The sequence below is a fragment of the Triticum aestivum genome, chromosome 1A (assembly GCF_018294505.1).
Source record: "Triticum aestivum cultivar Chinese Spring chromosome 1A, IWGSC CS RefSeq v2.1, whole genome shotgun sequence".
Classification (NCBI taxonomy): Eukaryota; Viridiplantae; Streptophyta; class Magnoliopsida; order Poales; family Poaceae; genus Triticum; species Triticum aestivum.
In genome coordinates this window covers 325553109-325562115 of record NC_057794.1, presented here as the reverse complement: position 1 = coordinate 325562115, position 9007 = coordinate 325553109, and the positions used below count along the sequence as shown (strand labels likewise).

Sequence of the window (9007 nt, the reverse complement as noted above, 5' to 3'; positions counted from 1 at the left end):
ACTTTTTGTTATATTGCACAACATGCTCTTCTTGGCAATACGTCCTTATAGTTTTCAATTGTGTCACTATAAACTTCTATCGCCCTTTCTCAAAAGGTTACACACACAGATGGGTTATACTCCCTCCGTCCCATATTAGTTGTCACCGAAACGGATGTATCATAGAAGTATCACAAACATGCACGGTACTATCCTGCGAAAAGGATCAAGAAGATTAGAACCAACAGAAAAATAACAATAGTAATACAAAGAGCACCCAGGGGACTCACGTGTGCCCTATGGCATGTCCGTTCACTCGCATAATAGATCCCACTGGCTAAAGTAATTGCAATTCCTGCCTCAAACGTTGCTATATGGCTGAGAATATAAGAGGGGATTGACAAGATGCATGCATATTGTAGGGTTTCTTCTCACCAGACATGGAGGCGGGGCCGCTGGGGACACGTTAGTGCAGCTAGCTAGATTCCACTTTAATGAAGATGGAGAAGACGAAGAGGGGGAGTATAGCTTGAATGTGTTGTATCCATCCTGACGACGTCGACGATGCGCGCGTGCCGTATGGCCGACCTGGCGAGCCTCCTGCCCTCGAGGAAAAATTCCGCGTGTCATGGAAGGAGCCGTACACGTACTGACGTACGTCTATAGTGATTCCGGCGGCGGTCTGAGTTCGTCTGACCATCCAGGTTTCTCTGCATGCACGCCGGCCGAGACCTACTCTTCTTTTCGCCGGACAGACGACGGTGCCTCGGACGCGAGCGGCTTCGCCGAGTGGCGCGATCGGAACTAATCCTGCACGATGGGAGACGACTGCGGCGTCGTAGGGGCCGGAGGAGAAGGCATCGCACGCATGACCGAGAAGCTTGAAGACTTCCTCAACAGCGGCGGAAAGGTTCTTGTCCAATTGAATGAAGAGATCATTTTTTTACCGCATCGGCCGTGGAATACCATGTCGAGAAGATGTGCCAGTAGCGCAAACGGTCCGGGCTCCTGCCCACGGCAGCGTGGACGTCGGTGGCGAACATGTTCGCTGCACCGGTGAGCAACGTGAAGAGCCGCTGGGCCACGCCTTTGTTCGTATTAAGGCGTCGTATTTGCAGGACGAATATCCAAGATGGTTTTGCTTTAATTTTTTTTCGTTTTCTACCTTGATTAGCGGGAGCACAATAATTACCTGGTGCATGCGACCCTGTTCTACTGTGTGGTAAGTTTTCACTGATTGCTCCTCCACATGCATGGTAGTTATTTTCTTTCTCTTTTTCGAACGCCTTATTTATTCTCGCGGTGTTTGTTTCCTAGTTTATAGGATACACGAACGGGATGCGGGGCGGGGAACTTTCTCGACAGAGTTTTCGTCCGCCTAGACAAATGGCTAAACGCACTTGTGACGTGGGTTAATATAATTTTAATGGTTAGATTAAATTAAGTGTCGCTGATCATGCGGCTGTAATTGGTTCGTGTTGTTGTGTGTACGTAAGGCTGTGTGTACTTAGCAATGAATATATTTGCTTGTTTAATAGTAGTATAGATCCATCTTTTATGTGTCCACATGTTTACATAATTCCTATCATTATATTGAAGAAATGGATGAACGCAGCAACGCGCGTCATCCATGATCTAGTTAATAAACTATCTTGGTATTAGAGTCTTCGCTCTTGGGCTTTTTAAACCCAGACGAAGGTAGTACTACATAGATTAGATCTGCAAATGAGTTTTTATCTTAAATTTAGTCCTTGCACGTGAAAAACATTCAATTACAATCTATCATGTGTTAAGTCATGTGTTAAGTCAAATTTCGGATATACGAGTGTCTACTATCGTAGAAACAATGCACATCATGTGTTAAGTCAAATTTCGGACACACGGGTGTCTACTGTGCGTACCGTCTACTGTCGTAAAAACAATGCACGTCATGTGTTAAGTCAAATTTCAGAAACACAGGTGTCTACTGTCGTAAGCATACCAGACGTAGACATTTTTCTAAACATAAACATACGATTACAATGTACTATTTCCGTTCATTCTTATCACTATTATAACACCTTTTGAATATTTTATTATAGACTAGATACAGACATAAATGAGTAAACTAATACACTAAAACATGTCTATATACACGTCATTTAAGAAAACTAGAATATCTTATAACAATGAATGGAGGGAGTATTTGTGAAGATAATAGGAAAGGTAAAACATGAATCTCAGCATGTTTCACAACACGATGTTTACACAAGCGTTACACAGAAGTGTTCTTGGTAAAGAGAACCAATAACATGATCTTTACAGATCAAGATTAAGTCGAAACATAGATCTAGTGGCACCGTAATGGTGGTGGAGGAAAGTGCGTAGAGCCGACGCTTCGCTGGTGATTTGGTGATGGTCGCGGAGGCGGTGAACACAATGGCCGCACTCTACCCATTTCCGCTGGTGGCGGAGGCTGTGGCGCGGGATTAATCGGCTTCACGCGACCCCTGAGCGCGGACGGCGTTGGCGAAGGTGGCGCTCTCCCCGGCGTCCTCGCCCACACACCAACTGGCGACGGCACATTTGTGGCCGACAGAGCAGCCATGATGGCCAAGACGGCGAAGAGCTTGAAGAACAGCCTCATCTTGGACGCAAGAGAAAAAGGAAATGAACATTGCTACTCTTACAGAGATGATCTGAACTTATACTGAAAACCTAGGGTGGTTGACGAATTTGCATTTATTTGGGAAATCTTGGGGCGCGTGGCTTTGTTAAGCTGGTTGTAATGGGGAATATTATATACTAGTATCATGCATATGATATTAGTATATGATACTACATTCGTAATGTATAGTATCATAAGTTGTATCTTAGGTTGTCTTATTAATTGTTATGCATGACACAAAGTAATACAATATTTAATATGATACGGTATCATGATATGATACTACACTCTTTCTTTCCTCATTTAATTGTATGTCACATTATCTAAAAAATCTAGTTAGGATGCATGATACCGTTTATGATACTCTCGTTACGATCAGTCTTATTAGATGGCGCACATGGCTTGTTTGTCAATGCAACCAGCGACTGAGCTCTGTAGACATCCAAAGATTTCTTCCTGACAACACTTGGAGAGAGATAAGTGTCAAAGAATTCACATGGAACAGTTCGATATATATCAACACGTGCTGGGAAAATTTCTCACGAATCAAAGGGAACTGAAAAATTCATATCGTCACATTGCTGATTGAAGATTGGCTAAGACTGAAAGTAAACTCCAAACTGCAGATCTGTGGTGATCCTGGTAATGCGGGGAAGTGGGAGTGCTGCACCCATGTGATACTACTGCTAATTAAGATCGTTGCGGTGGTGGGCTGGCGACGGGGAGAGTGGTGGTGGCGGAGGCGGAGGTGGTGGTTCGAGTGGCGCCGCCCTCCGGTAGTGACGGTGCGGCGCTGATTCTGGCGGGGGCGGAGCTCCGAGCGGTGATCTCAGACCAAGAGGTCCCAGTGGCGCTGTTGGGGTTTGGCGGCTTTGGCCACGTTGGCCAGAAGACGCCGGAGCTGGCGCCGGTGGCGTGTAGCAGGAGTGAGCTCGGCCTTCCTCTATGGCCTTTGAAGTGACCGACGTTGCTAGTAGGATCAGGAGAGCCTGAGCCAGCAAGCACGAGAGGAATCTTGCCATGTTGGCGAACGAAAATGCTCCCACCTTGTGGCCTGAATTTATGCAGCAAACTGAATTCCCGTGACGAGTGCAGCGGATGAGCTGTGCATCAATGGTCAATGTCCACGAGCCGCCCGTGTCTGCTGACATGGTGTCACCTGTGGGTGAGGATAACTTCATTTCTCGCCTTCCAAAACAGCAAAGCCTGTGGATGAGAATGCTTCAATGTTACTACCTCCGTCCTTGTTTATTGGTTCTCGTTGTATTCTGTGACAAATTTTGATAATAAATTTAACTAACAAAATGTTCATGCATGTCATAAAAGATTATATCATTAAAACTATGTTCAACTACGAATCCAACGATATAATCTTTGTTGATATGCACTAACATCTTATCAGTTAAATTTTTTGTCAAAATTTAGCACAAATTACAAAGGGAATCAATAAACCAGGACAAAGGTAGTAGAAGGGATAGGTGAAGAAGATTGGTGGAATGTGATGGATGTATTATTGAGCCTCGAGACGAGTATATATTGAGTACAAGACTTGAGGGCAAACCGCCTCTCTTGGAGATAAGGTAGGAGTAGGGATGGCAATGGGTACCCATTATCCACGTACCCCGTGGGTAAAAACCCCATTACGGTAAGGGTATGAGGCAAAAAATTTCCCACAAGTATGTAAATAGGGAAATCTCAAACCCACCGGGTAGAGCGGGTACGGGTATAAGATCATATAACCCATACGCGCATACCCATGTGCCTTTATAAAGTCTAACAAATAAAGAAACATTACCTCAACCCTTTGTCATGAGTTTGTCAAATTAAAAATGCATGACTATGTACTACTGTTTATGACTGTGCTGATGTTTTGATGTGTTGTTGTTTACAAGAAAGTGTTGATGTTTATAAAATGTGGTGTGTTGTTGTTTATAAGTATGTATTGATGTTATAAGCAATCGCATTGGCCTTGCTTGGAGTATACTCGATACTCGGATTATACTCTTGAACCATTTCGACCCATCGAGTTTGCCTGAGGTTGAGATTAGGCTGAGTGAAGATGTACTTGAGACTCTTGTGATCAGTGAAAATGTCCACTTTTCTTCCCAATAAGAGATGTCTCCAAGTCAAAAGAGTATGCACAACTGCCACCAACTCGAGATCATGAGTGGGGTAGTTCTTCTCATTTGGCTTCAACCGGCGAGAGGTATAAGCAACAACTTTCTTCTCTTGCATCAATACTGCGCCAAGACCTTGGAGAGAGGCATCACAAAAGACCTCGTACGGTTTGGATTCATCAGGCGGAGTCAGAACTGGAGCAGTGATCAATTTCTCTTTCAAAGTGTTGAAAGCAATGTCACACTCCGGAGATCAAACGTACTTGACGTGCTTCTGGAGAAGATTAGAGAGAGGCTTCGCGATCTTAGAAAAGTTTTCAACGAATCTTCGGCAATAGCTTGCGAGACCGAGGAAGCTACGGAGTTGCTTCACGTTTTGAGGAGGTTCCCAATTCACAATTGCAGACACCTTCTCAGGATTCACGGCAATGCCCTTGGCAGAGATGATATGACCAAGATAAAGAACCTCATCGAGCCAAAATTCACACTTGGAGAACTTGGCGTAGAACTGATGTTCCCTGAGCTTATCGAGCACCAAACGCAAGTGCTTGGCATGATCTTCCTTGTTCTTGGAGAAAACCAGAATGTCGTCGAGATAGACCAAAACGAAGTCATTGGTGTAGGCGTTGAAGATGAAGTTCATCATGCGAGAGAAAGTCGGAGGAGCGTTGACGAGGCCAAAAGACATGACAGTGTATTCGTATGAACCATAGCTTGTCCTGAAAGCCGTCTTGGGAATATCTTGTTCACGGATTCGAATCTGATGATAACCCATACGGAGATCAAGCTTGGAGAATACTTGAGCACCTTTAAGTTGTTCGAACAGCTCATTGATGTTGGGAAGTGGGTATTTGTTCTTGATGGTCTTCTTGTTCAATGGACGGTAATCAACACAAAGCCGGTCCGTTCCATCCTTCTTCTTCACAAAAAGAACACCACAACCCCACGGAGAAGAACTAGGCCGGATGAGACCCATTTTCTCTTGAATATCGAGTTGCTTCTTCAGCTCCTTCAACTCTTCAGGTCCGAGCCTGTAAGGACGCTTGCACACAGGTTCCGTGCCAGGCTCAAGATCAATAACGAATTCAACTGGCCGGTGCGGAGGCATTCCTAGAAGCTCTTCTGGAAAGACGTCTTGATATTCGCAAACGACTGGAATTTGTGAGATGGCATCGAGTTCACCCTTCTCATTGAGAGAAAACAGACGGATGGTATTATCCCGAGCGGCAAAGATAATTACATCCTCAGACGAATGAGTCAACTGAATCTGCCTGGCTGCACAATCAAGCTGAGCCTTGTGCTTAGAAAGCCAATCCATCCCGAGAATAAGATCAATATCCGAGTTACCAAGAACCGTAGGAGAAGATAGAAACTTGTAGTCACCCAAGGTGATAGTAACATCCGGAGCAATGGAGTTTGCATGCATGCGCCTACCGGGAGAGACAACTGCTAATGGACTAGGCAAAATTTGCAAAGCCAAACCATGCTTAGATGAAAATAGTCTCGAGATGAAACAATGCGATGCACCCGTGTCAAAAAGAACTTTAGCAGGAATATCGTTAACTGGAAGGTTACCCATGATGACATCTGACGAGTCCTCTGCCCGAGCTGCATTCAACAAATTGACCTTGGCATGCTTAGGGTTATGCTTGACCACAACTGTACTTGCCGATCTGACAGGAGGAGGAGGAGGAAGACGCCTATGGTTGAAACACTTGTTGGCATAGTGACCCTTCTGTTGGCACTTGTTGCACGTGACCTCTGAAAGCGGACAGTGATACGGAGCACTCGATCTTGGAGCTTGAGACGAAGTCTTGTTCTGAAAGCCAGGGTTGGGTGGGTGGGAAGAACCACTGCCACCTTTGCTCTTCTGCTGATACGGCTGACGGAACGGAGGAGGAGGAAGCCAATACTTCTGCTGCTTGGCCACTTGAGTAGAGGAAGAGGGAGTAGCATCTCTGACTCGCTTCTTGGAAGCATCACACCTCAACTGAGCGGTCTCTTGCTTCAATGCCATGTTGTAGAACTCATCGTATCTCAAGGTCTCAAAGAGAACAAGAGCTAGCTGAATTTCTTCTCTGAGACCACCCCTGAACTGGTATATCATGCTCTTCTCATCAGGTACGTCCTGCTTGGCAAAGTGGGCGAGCTTCTGGAACAATTTGTTGTAGTCATAGACAGACAAAGAGCCTTGCTTCAGGTTTAGGAATTCCTCACGCTTACTTTCAACCACGCTCTCAGGAATATGATGAGCTCGGAAATCTTGACAGAATTCATCCCAAGTGATAACACGTCCACCTCTGGAATCCTTGTACTGCTGGAACCATTCTGCAGCTTGATCTTTGAGTTGGAAGGAAGCGAAAATGACAAAGTCCGCAGGCCTAACGTTACTGCACTCGAAATGCTTGCACAGATCCACAAGCCAATCGTCAGCATTGGTTGCCTCAACACAATTGCTGAAAGTCTTTGGCTCGTTAGCAAGGAACTGGTTGAGTGTAGAAAAGTGATTCTGATTGTTGCCTTGGTTCCCTTGGTTGCCTTGATTGCTCTCTTGAAGAATTTGAATGATCAATTGTGTGTTTGCATTGGTTGCGGCCATCACAGCTTGCCATGCCTCCGGAGGAGGTGGAGGTGGTGGCGGATCAGGATTCGGAGTCATGCGCGTTGGAGGAGCCATCCTGAAGAGGTTGACATCTATTAGCACATTGATAGACAAATATTGAAGCTGAATCCAACGGAATGAAAATTGCAACATATAGTCTTCACATCCGAACAAAATGAATGAATGCATTCCTCTTGAAATGGTCACATATCCATAAATTGAGAAGCCACTTAGAATTTAGGTAGAGAAATAAATCAACAAGGTACGGATCAAGAACGAATAATCGGTAAGAAATCCCAATCTCAAACCAATATCCGTGGAAGAAGAACTAGAGCTACTAGAATTCCCACCTATGAAACTCCCGAACCTTTCCGGTTATGCAATCAGGTGTTGGGGATACAGGGGAAGCATAATATCTCACCCAAACTAGCAAATCCTACATCCAGTTGTATCCATCCTTCAACACATAACCAAGAAAAACTTACGGAAACCACCTACCTCAACCTTCGAAAAGAATCCGTTATACAAGTTATGGCGATACTCCCGAACTCCCGCCCCAGTACTGGGTGGCGTCGAGGCTATCTCACCAACGAACTGCATAAAAGAGATTTTTGATGTCGGCGTACTAAACTCAGGTATTCCAGAACTGCAACGATAAAATTATGATGACAACACCTCAGAGCTCAACTCCCCGGGACACTTCCACAAAACCCCTGACAGGAGGCACCAAGACAATGTTCTCATCATAAAACCATCGGAACGATTCCAAGATACCCGCGTGATCCTAAATTTTTTTTAGTGAAATTTGGGAAGAGAAAAGTCAAAACTCTACGTCAGGATGCCTTACCAGAGAGATGAGGAGACTGGGAAGTAAAAATAATTCCTAAACTCTTCGATATATAATTCCTAAATGACTCAAAACATTTTTTTCTAGACACAACTCGGCTGCTAAAAACGATCAAGCAATGGGGCTCCTAAGGTCGGGGAAGGCTCTGATACCAACTTGTAACACCCTCGATGCGACTATATCTCCCACGTGTCGAGGCACGACTTAGAGGCATAATCGCATTGAAGGCATATGTCGCAAGTTAGGCAATCTTCACAACATCCCATGTAATATAGATAATAAAAGGGGAGATAACATAGTTGGCTTACACTCGCCACGTCAATCAAGGTACATAAATAACATTACATCAACCAAACACTCATGGCCCGACTACGGCGCCAAAATAAAAGATAACCCAACAAGTGACACGGTCCCGATCACCCCAATTGGGCACCACTACTGATCATCATGAAAGGAAACATAGTATCATTGAGAGTCTTCGTCGAACTCCCGCTTGAGCTCAGACGCGTCTCCTGGAGCGGAATCATCGGGCCCTGCATCTGGTGTAATAGTAATCTGTGAGCCACAGGAACTCAGCAATCTCGCACCCTCGCGATCAAGACTATTCAAGCTTATAGGTAAGGCAAGGTACAAATATATGTGGAGCTGCAGCAAGCGACTAGCAAATATGGTGGCTAACTTATTCGCAAAAGAGAGCGAGAAGAGGAGGCAAAGCGCGAGCGAGAAACTAAAGAACAACCTGCGCAAGCATAACTCCAACACCGTGTCCACTTCCCGGGCTCCGCCGAGAAGAGGCCATCACGGTAACACACTCA

At 45.1% G+C, this 9007-nt stretch overlaps 1 long non-coding RNA gene across 2 annotated transcripts in view; it reads left to right on the top strand.

Annotated features, from left to right (window-relative positions):
- LOC123048655 (uncharacterized) overlaps positions 1 to 1187 on the top strand; it is a 5106-nt gene extending 3919 nt beyond the window's left edge. For both annotated transcript variants that reach the window (XR_006423355.1, XR_006423352.1), the window contains exon 7: positions 402 to 1187. This is a non-coding gene — a long non-coding RNA (uncharacterized lncRNA). The remainder of the gene's footprint in view (positions 1 to 401) is intronic.
- The last annotated feature ends 7820 nt before the right edge of the window (positions 1188 to 9007 follow it).